At 35.5% G+C, this 13,647-nt stretch overlaps 1 protein-coding gene across 1 annotated transcript in view; it reads right to left on the bottom strand.

Annotated features, from left to right (window-relative positions):
- The window catches only part of LOC127955916 (gastrula zinc finger protein XlCGF57.1-like), a 703,806-nt gene that overhangs the window by 344,117 nt on the left and 346,042 nt on the right, over positions 1-13,647 (bottom strand). The gene's annotated exons all lie outside the window — the stretch shown is intronic.

Raw genomic sequence — 13,647 nt, 5'->3', positions numbered from 1 at the left:
GTCAAGGTGGGAGACTCACCATCAGTTATGGAAATACACATGAAAGTCATCCTCACAGGAAAAAACCCCGCCCTTTACGTTCACAGGCCAATACACACTTAATTATGTGCATCAAGAATTATTTATTATTTATATCAATAACCAAAACATTGCTCAGATTATTAAATAAAACAGGACTATCCCATATGTAACAGATTATGGAAAGAGAAAAAATAAAATAATAGCGCAGAAAAGTTAAATGCCTAAACTGTTACACAATTACAATATTACTTGTAGTATAATAGGGCGAAGATGAGGATCCATATAATCCAGACTTTATAAAACAGGCCTGTTTTTTGATGTAATACATAGGTAAGATGCTCCAGGGGAAATCAGCTCAAAATTTTTCTTATGCCAACCTTTAAGTGATGGAGATTTATCACTAATCCAATTAAGTAAAATATTATTTTCTGGCAGCACAGGAGAGAATATTATAAAATTTCTTGTTGGCAGACGAAACTATATATTTTTTAGGTATACCCAATACCAATGAGACTGGGTCAAAATCCAACTGCATATTAAAAATATTTTCCATTTCCCCCAGCACCAAAAACCAATACCTTTGCAACATGTTACATGACCACAAACAACGTGTTAAAGTACCTACTTCAGTTTTACATTTTAAACACAGGCGATAGAGAGGGGTTAAAAAATTCCTGAAGTTAGGAGAAATATGGAATATATGTATGATTTTAAATTGTATTTCTCTTGTACGTGCACAAATCGATATTTTCTTAGCACAAGACCAAATGTCATCCCATGTTTCCTCATCAGTATTAGTAGATAACTCTTCCTCCCATTTAGTTTTAATTCTCTGTGAATCAACAGAAGAAATTGAACACACAGCACCATAAAAATCTACCCAAAGACATCTTTCTGCATGATAAAAATAATAACCTCTCAATAGAAGATATCTCACAATTTCTAACAAGTGTTGTTAGTAATATAATGTCTCAATTGGAGAAGTCGAAAAAAAAATAGTGTTTGAACAACTGGTACTTCTGAGTTAATTCTAAAAGTGATATTAATTCATTGTCTGAGAACAAACTATACCAACATTTAAAACCATCATTCAAAATTCTTGGGGAAGAAAGAAGTCAATTTAGATCTACCCTCAAGCATACAAACAGATCTCCATGCTTTCAGAGTATTAACTATAATTGGATTATCATAAATCTCTTTTATGTTTTGAAAGCTCTGAACAAAAAGAATAGCTCTTAAAGGAAATTGTGTAAAGGAGGATTCAATATGTAACCAGGTAGAGGAAGAATCATTCCTAACCCACTCTGCAATATATCTCAGGTGGGAACTTAACTGATACATCTTAATATTTGGAAAATCCAGGCCCCCCCCCCCATAAAACTTGGCAGATAAAGTACTGATGCTTTTAATCTAGGTTTGCGTTTACTCCACATAAAAGAAGTCATCCAACTATTCAGGCCCTTTAATGCCCTATTAGAAAAAAGTATAGGAACCAGTCGAATAGGATATAACAGTTTGGGTAACACAATCATCTTTACAAAGTGCTATCCCACCCAGCAAAGATATTGGCAAGGAATTCCAATGAGTCAGGTTCCCGTTGACCCAGGTCACCGTTGACCCTCCAGAGTCGAGTCAGGTCACCATTGACCCTCCAGAGTCGACGGGGACCTGACTTGACTCCAGAAGATCAACTTCTGGCGGCCATCTTGTCATCCACAACACCCACAGTAGATGCAGAGCCACTTAATTGAAGTGCCAGATCTATATAACTTTCAAATGTCCCTTGAGGTTTGTGCAATGGCATGAGTGAGCCGAGCGGCCCAGATAGGCCACTACAAAAAAATATCATCAGACATATCTCGTCCATGATAAATAAATGGGCCAGCTCAACAAAGTCCCTCACATAGTCCTCGATGGGCTGAATTCCTTGACGTAGACACATAATTTGGGCTACTGGGTTCATGATTGACTTGGATGTACTCATTAAGGCTGCTGGATCCTGGTTTGGCAAAGTCTTCTGTAACGAGGAGTCAGAGGCGTTCAGATCCAGGTGCAGAATTTTATTAAGAGAATTGTCATACAGGCAGAAATCAGGAACGCCGTCATGGTGTGTTAGGGATATCCAGAATCATTAACGGTAACAAGCAGAGATCAGCGCAGGCAGTAGAGAATCAGAGTCAGTTTAAACAAGCAAAGATAATACACAGAACAACAAACACTAGGAAAAACGCTCTGAAATGTCAGGCAGGCTAAACAAGACTTCACAGTGAGTGAGAGTGACTGTGATGCTTATATGTGTGTAAATGAGGTGCAGGTGTGGCAAGGAAATTGGCTGATGAATGAGGTGCAGGTGTGGCAAGTTGATTGTGATGCAGTGACTCATGGGAGATGTAGTTCGGGTGTGGTGCAACAGTATGAGAGGTGCTAGTGTCCAAGTGATGATATGGTGACATCCTGTGGTTGATGGGTGGAATGGTCCTGAGTGGAGTGCCCTCTACTGACGTCCGTGGCCACTCCAGCTAATGAACGTGACACAATTAATGAACTAGTACTTGGTATCTTTTGGTTTTGCCACCTCTCATTGTCTGCATGCCACCCCCTTGGCATCCCATGAAAAAAAATAGATCCACCCGTTGCCTTCTAGGAAAGCAGTTAGAAGTATTTTGGTTAAATATTGGTTTAAAATTATTTAGCATGCAGACTAGGTGCTGGTTGGGATATTGTCCCTGTTCACACAGGCTGCGTTCGAAATCCCATACTTAATGAGTAGGTACTAAATTTCAATAAGTACTTACTTAACGAGCACTAAAAGAGTACATACTCTACAGCCAAATCTCGTTGAGTATGAATGAATTCCGCCATGTTTACGTTATCATGTGACCTATGACGTTATAACAAGCGCAAGAACTGCTGCGCTTGTTATAAGCTTGATGTTGATGCAATTTGCTCCTTTTTGTGGTTTCGTTGAATACACAAATGCCCTTTTATTGTTATAGTAGTTTAACCAATATATTTGTGTTGTTTTAATGTTTTAACTCTATTGAAATGACCCAGAGTAGAATACTTGAAGATTAAATCCTTCATAGCATCAGTAACTCCACAACCCTACCTCGTACAGTTTTCCTCAGCTTTTGCAGTATTTGTAATATCTGCACATATAAGACGTTGATCCCGTGCTTGAAGATCTCACCTTTGAAGAAGAATGTTGATTTTACACTTGAAAAATTTAAGTATTACTACTTAAAAATTAAGATTACCTCAGAAAGCATTTCTAGCCCACCCCAACACTTATCAACAATAATAATGATAAATGGTGACTTATAATTATATATATTTTTTGTAAAACAAATTGTATTTTTTTTTTTTTCATATCTATGCATAACTTCACATTAGACAAATGCACCAAAGGTAAATACATCTAAATATTCAGTCAAGTAATTAATTAATGTATGTGTTAATGAAACAATTAGGCTATATTTTATTTATTGGCAACAACAGGAGACATTAATAAACAAGTCAAATAATAAAAGTAACCGTCACAATAAATAAAAGTCAACAACACATGAAATAAAACTTTATTCAGACATTGTTCTGTTCTTGAATGTTTACAGACGGTGAACCCACATCCATCCATCACATCCCTCACTGCTGCAGTCAGACTCAATCTGATCATGATGAGAGAGGGACATTGATTCCTTGTCTGAGTGCACAGAGAGGATGAGGAAGACCATGATGAAGACCCTGAACAAGAGCAGGAGAACGTGCGAGACAATCTGACTGCTGCTGTGTCTGTTCTCCATGAGCACAACGACCTGGAAAACATTTACACAGAGTAAAGCACTTTATATCATGTTGTCAGCATTCCATTTATTGCTGAATTTAATTTCGTATTTTTACAATTGCATGTTAATTTGATAAAGCTTCATTATTTCTGTGATTTAGTGAACTGAACTGGTGAGCAGAAGGTTTCTGGATCAATCTCCACCGGTGTGTCTTTACTCCAGGTGACTCCAGAGGGATTGAGATCCTGTAATAACAGCACTGTCTTGGGCAGAAAAATGCTTAATTAAGCTGCTTATTTCTTAAAGCTTTTTTTCTTCAATGTTCTACTATAATATTAATGCATTCATACATTTAATACAGTTTCTATTTGGGGTTTGCAGTGATGGAGCATTTCACCCATGACACTCCATCTTCTCCATCCAGTCTGCAGACATTTCAGATCCTCTAAAGATGCACAAACACAAAAAAAAAGTCATTTTAACAGCACTGTGTCACTTCATTTCTGTATTAGAAGTAACAGAATGATCTTACTTTATATTTTTCCACAGATGCTGCTGTCACCTGCTCCACCACAAAAGATCTGCATCAAATGTACAGCAATCAAGAATCAGTAAAGTGCTGTAATAACTCTGTTTAAAATAATTAAAGTAATCTGCAACTTAAGATTTGAAAGCTGTTTTATTGATGACTGTAGTGTACTCACTTTGAGAGTCTTTGATGGCAGCATTTCTTCATCAGTCTCTCTTCAGCAGATAAACACGTGTGTCTCATCTGTCCCTGTAACATCCAGACAAGAGTCAGTCTCTGTGATTTATCTGTGATATACTGCATTTACATGTTGAGATAGATGTTGACGTGTTCACTCACTTTATCCAACACAAGAGCTCCACAATATATCAACAACACTAATGGTCAAATGAAATAGATAACTTATGTTTACTTAATGTAGATTTATTTATTTACATTACTTACATTCATCTAAAGCAATGTAGACAGGGAAATCTACATAATAACACACACATCTCTCGCTCAAATGTCTGTTCATGTGATTTGCTCTTTTGAAGTTCTCTTAGAACATTTCTCTGTCTCATATTAAACAGACAATTAATATACGTCTTTAAGATGTATATGGTTCATGCAAATCCACTTTGGAGGAATACATGTGCTTACTAGAGATCCGCTGGTCGCTTTACATAATAAAACATGTTTTGATGTTGTTTTCATCACAAATATACTATGATGTTACTGGCTAGCGTCTTTACACCTTAACAAATCAAAAGTTTACTCTACAGTAGCTCAATAAATACGATTTTATCACATGGGAACCGTGTTTTGTTTTATCATACTCACCTTTGTAAACACCCTCTACGATGCTCTCCTTCACGTTCGATGACGATTTATCCTTTCCGCGTGGCATTCTGGGATTGAAAAGTATCCCTCGATGAACCCTTCAGAATCTTCGCTGAAGCAGTAGGACATCCGGGGATTTCTCGCCTACTGTTTTATGGTTCAAGGTTTCGAACGTACTTCTTTCTTCACATACTCTTTTTCCCTACTATATAGTAGGTGAGTAGGCATATTAGAACGCAAATGAAGTATACGTACAACTGAATCTCGCGAGAGTTATTGCAATTCTCGCCTACTCTTTTATGAACGCAAAAGATTCAAACATACTAATTTGTTGCATACTGCTTTTTCCATACAATATATTAGAGACGTATTCAATTTCGGATGCAGCCACAGTCTAAGAGGAGACAGTTTTCTGGTTATTAGTGGAAGGGGACTTGGAGCAGCAGGCTGGGTATTCATTAAGGAACAGCTTCCAAGTTCTTTTAATATTTGGTTGGTAGTCTGTTGTAAATATTGAAGATATTTGTATAATCTTTACTATACTTTTTTCATTCACAGTGTCACTGTATAATACAAAAAAAAAAAAAAAATCAAGTTTGATGCATCTTGTATATGTCATGATTTCTTTAATGGTATAATATGTAAAATGTATGTTTTTAAATAATCTCTTCTGCATTTATCACAATACAAATTTGTAAAACAATATATTGAAATTAATGTTTTTATTGATGATACACATAGTGGTGAGGTTTTTGTTTGTTTCCATATGATTAAACTCATCAGTCCATTAACCAATAACCTGATTATTACGAGCTTTGAATTTTGTATTGATTTTATTAAAATATGAATCCTTGAAAGAATGGGTTTATTTCTCAACAATGATGCATCCCAGAAATGTTTAGCATCAGAAATGTGGTAGCTTTAAGTTAATGTTTAATAGATTTAATTTCCAGAGTTTTGTGAATAAGATGTTTCCATCAGAAGAAATAGTTACCATATGTTTCTAAAAATGATGAAAGTGTTTACAGCTAACAAGAAGTATTTTAACATTACACATTTTTTTTTTTTTTTACATAGGTTGTTGTTGAAAACAAACATTTTGTTATCTAAACAAGTGTTTCTCAACCACGGCAGTAGTACCCACTAGGGGGCCTCAGCACACTTCCAAGGTGTCCTCAAGATGACATTAAGTTATTTATATTAAAATAATTCTCCTTAATCAAAATGCTAATAAACACTTTGATGCATACCTTAAAATTGTAAATAGACTTGGACAGCGCCCCCCACTGTGTCTTGGAGTGCCTTTGAGTCAAAAAGGCTGAGAACCACTGATCTAAACGATTAATATTCCAATTAACTTCGCCAAATCTTATCTGCTTATCAAAATTAGAACTCAACATGATGGAGGAGGATGAAGTTATTTAGAATGGTCCTTGCCGCTTTCATCAACCCAAATGTTTGCTCCATATTTCTGCAATTTGATGTTACGACTGGCTGTCACGATAAAAGACCGATCGCTGGGGATCCGGTAATTTTCGCAGATGATTGATGCCATGGTTTCTTTGCCCTTTTTTTTTTCTTCCACAAAGACGGAGACGTAGATGGTGCCTTCCCCGGCAAATTTACATGTTTCGCCCGGTGGAAGTTTAAAGAAACGGATCCGGGAGTCTGGTTTAAAAACCCTCTGCTTATTAGTGGAATATGATGCATGAAACTTTTGTTGAAACTCTGAAAAGGAAAATGATGTACTTCCTCCTATTTTGCTCTTCGTATTTATCACCATTTCTTCCAGCCTCATTGTATCCACATTAAAGTAAACTCGAATATGCTGCCCGGTTGCATTGGCCACGTAGGTATTTGAGCGTGAAGTCTCGTTCCCCATGTTTTTAAATGGGAGCTGGGAAGAAACAATGTAATATTTACAGGTATGCAGAACACCGAAAGGTTGTTTTCATTTGAATCTATTCAATCAATCTACTTTTTTGCAGAGGTGTAAAAAGTACAACTTTAAATTGTACTCAAGTATTAAAAAAGTAGAAGTACTTTTTTTCTGACAGACAGAAAAATTGTTGAAAGGAGAGAATGAAAAAAATGCAATGGCACAGGTCAAACATGAATATTTAGTTCAACAACAACAATTAACATTAAACCCCCCCAAAAATAAATAAAATAAAAATACAGTGGAAGGGATTAAATGGAAACTCCATAATTTCCACCCTCATGCCATCCTATATGACTTTCATTTATAAGATGAACACAAACTGAGTTTTAGAAAAAAATAATTCTCTTTATTTAATGAAAGTTTATGGGACATCCAAAAATGACTACACAAAGAGAACATGACAGTAATATATGCATCCTCTGTTAATGAATCACTGTCTTAAGTAAAACGATATGTAAGAAAAATACAAATACCAAAAAGGGGTTCTGTCCTCTTGCATTATATGAACTAAAAATCTTTGCTCGTGTTCATGTGAAGAAAGAAAGTCATAAACATCGGGGATGACAGAGGTTCAGTAAATGGTGAGAGAATTTTAATTTTTGGGTTTACTATCCCTTTGAAGAGCAAGATGTGATGGAGAGGCTACAAATATATTCCAGACAGAATACAAAAAATAATGTTTAATTAATGAGGAGAGTCAATAGAGTTAAAACATACAATACAATGTTAAAGTTTTTAAAAGCCACTTTATTTGTGTTGTCTATTCAACATCACTGTCTAAAAGGACAATAAATCTTTTAAATGTTTATTTGGAGCGTTTAGAGGTTTTTTCTTAGCAAATATTGATAAATAATTATATGTGACTAATTAGATTAATTAAGGAGAAAAGCATGTAATTATTAAGATAAAAAAAATATTCACTGACAGTCCCAATTGTAAAACATATTGTAAATACAACTTATCCACCACATGGTAAGAACTTCACTTAACATGAATTACAATTTATTTAGCATATAATGTTTATTTAAACACTTTTTTGGAAATTTGTAACATTTAACAAAAACAAAAAAAAAACACAAAAATATTAATTGTATTTAAATTATCATCACCGCTTTAATTTGCACTCAATTTTGTGCATTTAGTTCATATATTACATAGCTAATGGCTCTATCAAAACAGATAGATTTTTTTTGCGGGAAAACATAACTTTGCTACCTCAATATGCTTCCTCAGATTTTGTGGTGAACTTTTGAAGCCAGACATTTACCTAATGAAAGTCATAACTGAAGTAGAAATGTGTGTGTGTCTGATGCATGAAAACAATGATCTTTAGTTCTCGTATCAGTGTCGTATTTAATTTACATAAGATCAAATAAAAATATAATGTACTTTTTAATATGAAATAAAATTGTAAGGAGTAAAATGTACAGTTTTTTTTCTTCAGAAATGTAATCAAATAAAAGTACAAGTAGTCAGTTTAAATTGTAGTTGAGTAAAGTACAAATCCCCCAAAATAATACTTGAGTAATTTTACTTGATTACTGTACTTAAGTATTTTACACTTCTGCTTTTTTGTCATTCTGTGGCAGGACTAGCACTCTGTACAAAATAGATATTTGTCTATATGAATTAGTGCTTGGGAATTCTGGCCTGTGATTGCTTCAGAGAGGATCATATCATTTGTTATATTGTCTTAACATCAGATCATCTTTTGGCAATATACATTTTTAAATACGGGCACCATTATAATTTACAAACCCAAGCAAATAAGCATCAAGTATAGAAGCAATTTTGTAATTTTAGTTAATCTGTGATGATATCTTAAAGTTGTAAAAATTTAAAAGTAAAGAGAAAATATAAAGAAACAGTCCATTATGTTGCTTTTACAAGAGTGTAAAGTATCACTAGCTTTATTATCAAGGATTTCAAATAAATACTTACTGCAGAGATAAGAGAAAATAACTTGTATAGTTGTTTCAACAGGTGACAGGCAATCAGTGTGCAGTAATCCACAAAAAGCAGCTTCAAAACTTTATATAGCTAACGGAGAACTGAGAGTATCTGCTTGTGAATCTTTACGCCCTCAGCAGATGACATTTTTCACTGTTCTGGTAAAACCTGTTAAATTGTACAACTTGCACTTATGAAAATTATGTGGCACACCCTTTAAAGTAAGAGAGTTCCAAAGAATAACAACAGCAGCATGATACCATTGCACAATCATGTTACACAATCATGAAAAAGAAGAGTTTTTGACAAAGAGATTATTTCATGCTTAAATAAGAAAAATAAATTGCTAGATAAACTCCAAGCATGATCGATTCTGTGAGAAACAGTCTTTTTGCGATGTTTTTGACTGACTTTCGGATTGTCGAGTTGAAGTCCCAGCGTTTGCAATGTAGCAATGTTTGGCTTTACCAAGCGGTGGCAGATAATAATCACCTACGACGAGGAAAGATATTCCTCCAAAACGCTTCTTGCTGCCTTTGATCTGCTGAAATCTCCACTTTACGTAAGTAAACAGGTCTTTTGAAACCATGGATATTTCGTCGATGATAAGAGTCTCCACGTTGCGTAATCCTGCTCTCACTTCATCTAGGGCATTCCCAAGTCCTTGAAAAGGTGGCTTCAGACTTCAGTTTTAAAAGGGAATGCAGTGTTTTAAGAGATGTTGAATGCTGCCGTTCCAGTAAACACACCGTGGTCATGGAGAGATCCCCTTCTTCCCAGAATCAAGGGAGTTGTTGCAGAATCTTTGTTGCTTCTGAGTGAATGCACTTGATGACGTGTGATTTCCCACAACCAGCACCTCGTGACAAAAAGTAAAAAAACTACTCTGGATTATGATCCCACATAGTGTGTCTCATTTAGACTCAACATCTTCCTCACAACACAAATTCATTAGTCATCTGTGGTGCCTCTATCTGTGGTATGACTCTCCATCTTCACAAAGAATCTGGTATTCTGGAACATCATTTTGTTCATCTTCTCCTGGTTCAAGGTCTTGTTGTTCTGCAATACACTCCACGTGATCAACGTCAATTTCAGGTGCAAAAACAGACCAAGTTTCCGAATGAATCCCATATAGTTGAGGAGTGGGAGGGCATTCTTTCCTTTAGTTTGCCGACAATACTCAACACAGTAATGTAACAGATATGCAGGTCAGCGATTCATGGGTTAAATTCTGTTTTATAAATTCAGACTGTTGGTACTAAATGCCAGCCTGGCTGGACTTAAATTACTTTACGATACCCATGCGAGCCTCAAAGGATACCTGAAACCAAATTCCTTAACATACACACACACACACACACAAAAAGAAACCTTTCTTTTTGTTCCTTACTTTTGTAAGTCCTTTATTAAATATGTATTTTATATGTTTGTGTATTGCATAAAATGGTTAATCCTGGGTAAATGGTTAAAGTGCTGACTTATAAGTGGAAATGCTTGATTTCAATCTTATACTTTCTCAAAAAGAAATGTTCTGCAACCCCCACACTCCTTGGTAGCTCGTAAAATTTTACGAGCTCACAGGACCACAGGACAGGAAACCTAATCCTTACAAAAGAATGATAGAATGTACTCAAATGTAGTCTTAATGTGTATAGTATTGTTTTTGCGGTACATTAGAGGTTTCCCATATAAATTGGGAATATCTGCAGTGTTATCATGTGTTAAACAAATCTTTAAATGTGTAATTCGATCTAAAAATTAGATCTTTGGTCATATATATATTATGTCTAGTCTTGTTCTAATCGTCATGCTTTGACAGACCCATTTATCTAGAGCAAAGTAATGAAAAATGTATTTAATCTGGAATAATGAACTTGCTTTAATATTCCTGATGAAATCGGACAGGCCCTAAATCATCAGGGGGTTGTCTCAACAGAGACAAAGGAACTTTCCCGCCGCTTCAGATCGCGGATGTTCATTGGGTGGTTCACGCGAAAAGAGGCGTGAACATCTCAAGCTATAAGAGTCGACCGAACAAGGTCCGCCTCTCTCTTGGCTCTTCGCTCTCTTCTTGCTCTTCTTCCCGTTCTCCGTTCTCGGACACGTCGGGCCGCGCTCAGTTCTCCTCCCCCCTCAGCACAAGGACTGAGGAGAGGAAAGCCATTTTCATGGCTCATTTGGAAACTTTCATTTTCGTTGTTTTGTTTTGTTTTCTTTACTAAGTTTATTCAACGATTCGCCTCTCCACACAATGAAGACGAATTCTGGAACATTGTTTGTTGAACCTTTCAAATACCGCGCGAAGATGAACGAACACCTCTTTGCAACAAAGGAACACGTGACTCCACGCTCACGCCAAGATCCAGCGCAGCTTGCACGCGCGTCACACGGCCTCCGGCCCACGCGCGCAGTTTTCAAAGGACCACGTGACATCACACGTGCGTCGCCGGTACCACGCTCACCCACTGGGCCATGCAAGTATCGTTTTCTATGGAGATTTAAATGCTGCTTTAAAGTGTTGCTATTATTTGATTCGTTGTTGGTTCCACTAAGGTTTACTGACTGATTTTCATACCTGAGCTCATTCTGTGATCTCTCTCGCTTTCTACACTTCTCTCTCTCTCTCTCTCTCTCGCTCTCTCTCTCTCTCTCTCTCTCTTTTATTTGGATTCCGTTATGTCTTGTAAATGTTTATTGTCTGTATTTTCGTACGCATATTTACTCTGTGTGATTTGTAGTTTGATGTATTACTAGTTGAATTATTAAAAAACCCATATATAAAATGATTGGCTTTGGACTCCACCCCACTCACATTACGAGTCACTGAAATGTTTTGGTCTTTAGCTACAAGCTCTAAATTTAGAAACTAAATTTATCATAAGGATAGGATAATATTTTCATGGCCAGAGAATACTTTTCCTTGAATTATAAGGCGTGATAACTTTATTGAAAATTGATAGGTCTACAGTGGTGTGCTGGACATACCACGGTTTGATCTGCAGTAATTTACAGTAAGAGATCACAATAATTGATATGAAGAATGTAATATTGACATATTAATGAGTAAATTACAGTGCCCTGTGATTAGTATTGGTATTGGCAATTGAGCTATTTTTCATAATCAATAAAATTAAATGTAACTGTCATCTGAGATATATATTAATCAAATTCTTGATTAATTATTCAAATTCCCTATATATCATTTGAGTTAATTACTATGTAAAACTCATTGTTGTTACATTTTGGTGGAGGAACGCAGCTATTTCAAACTTCGTTTTGTGAGCAATCAATCTGTGTATATGGTTTTTAATAATTTCTGCACGTGCGCTATGAAATTATGTAACGTTACTTGTGAGATAAGTCGCAAGACGCGAACTCACTCCTAACTGACTGAGGCAAAAAGCTGGTCAGTAAGCACCTAGGTATTTATAGAAACTTAACAGTATAGTCACTGTTAATTTTAATGAACGTAATCTGCAGTATAATGTTAAAAGTATCCTGTTAAGAAAGACAAATCTTTTTACAGTGAAAACATTTTAATATGAATAATTAAAAGATAAAGAAATCTTTTAATAGTTGCAACATGTAAATCTGAACCTGAGCGATGTTCCTCTGATTCAGTTAAAAAGGCCTTGCTTATTGAATTCGTGGTAAACCACAATAATATTCAAAAATAAAACGATAAAAACTCCTGGTCTAAAATTGGCTTAGCTACCCGATTTTTAAACCTAAAACATTTAAATCATAAGTGCTATTTTGATAAATGTTTATTGGAGTCAACAGTTGGAAAATTCCTGTTTTTATTACAGTTGTATTTTGGAAGTGAACGGATCCTTCCTTCATCCTATGTGAATATATAGCACCTCAGAAATTAAAACTTTCTGTTTGTTACTTGTGATTTTTGATGCAGAAAATCAGCCTGACAAACGATCAGATAAATTCTAAGTCATATTGAAATTGTAATTCCTCTATCTAAACACTAGAGGGAACGTGTGGGTTAGAAATTTCAGGGTACGCCCTGCTTTCTGATTCCAGCTTGCATGAGTGCAAAGCTGCCAACCTGTGGCCATTTCAGATAATGCGCTCTGATTGCTAATTTATAATCCCCTGTGATGTATATTTGAATTGGATGTCTAAATTCTCGAGAATTATTTGCATTTACAGCTTTGCTCGTGCGAATATGATTACAGGGAAACAAAAGAATGTTCCCTGCCTTTGACTGTTTACATTTACTTTGAGTTTGGTTCAAACATGATTTGAATTAAAATGTAATTGTTAACAGTGGAAATCTAGATGTGTCAGGTCAACCACTGATTGACCCACTTAGAAGGTAAGCCATCTAGTGGCAGTCTCCTGTTAAATCGACTAACATACCTCTGTCTTTTCCATTCTGTTTGAATTGCATGTCCAATTTTACCCTCTTCGATTAATCTCACACTGTTTGATTAATTTCATGATCATTAATGATAACTTACAAGCTATCAATGGTTATTATAGGATATTATTCAGTTTTTCCTTTTAATTCATACATGCTTATTTTAAATTTTGATTTAAACCAGTTTTGAATTTTTAATTTGAATTAAGTTTTCTGCTCAGCA

The sequence above is a fragment of the Carassius gibelio genome, chromosome B4 (assembly GCF_023724105.1).
Source record: "Carassius gibelio isolate Cgi1373 ecotype wild population from Czech Republic chromosome B4, carGib1.2-hapl.c, whole genome shotgun sequence".
Classification (NCBI taxonomy): domain Eukaryota; kingdom Metazoa; phylum Chordata; class Actinopteri; order Cypriniformes; family Cyprinidae; genus Carassius; species Carassius gibelio.
This window is presented reverse-complemented; position numbering and strand designations above follow the sequence as displayed.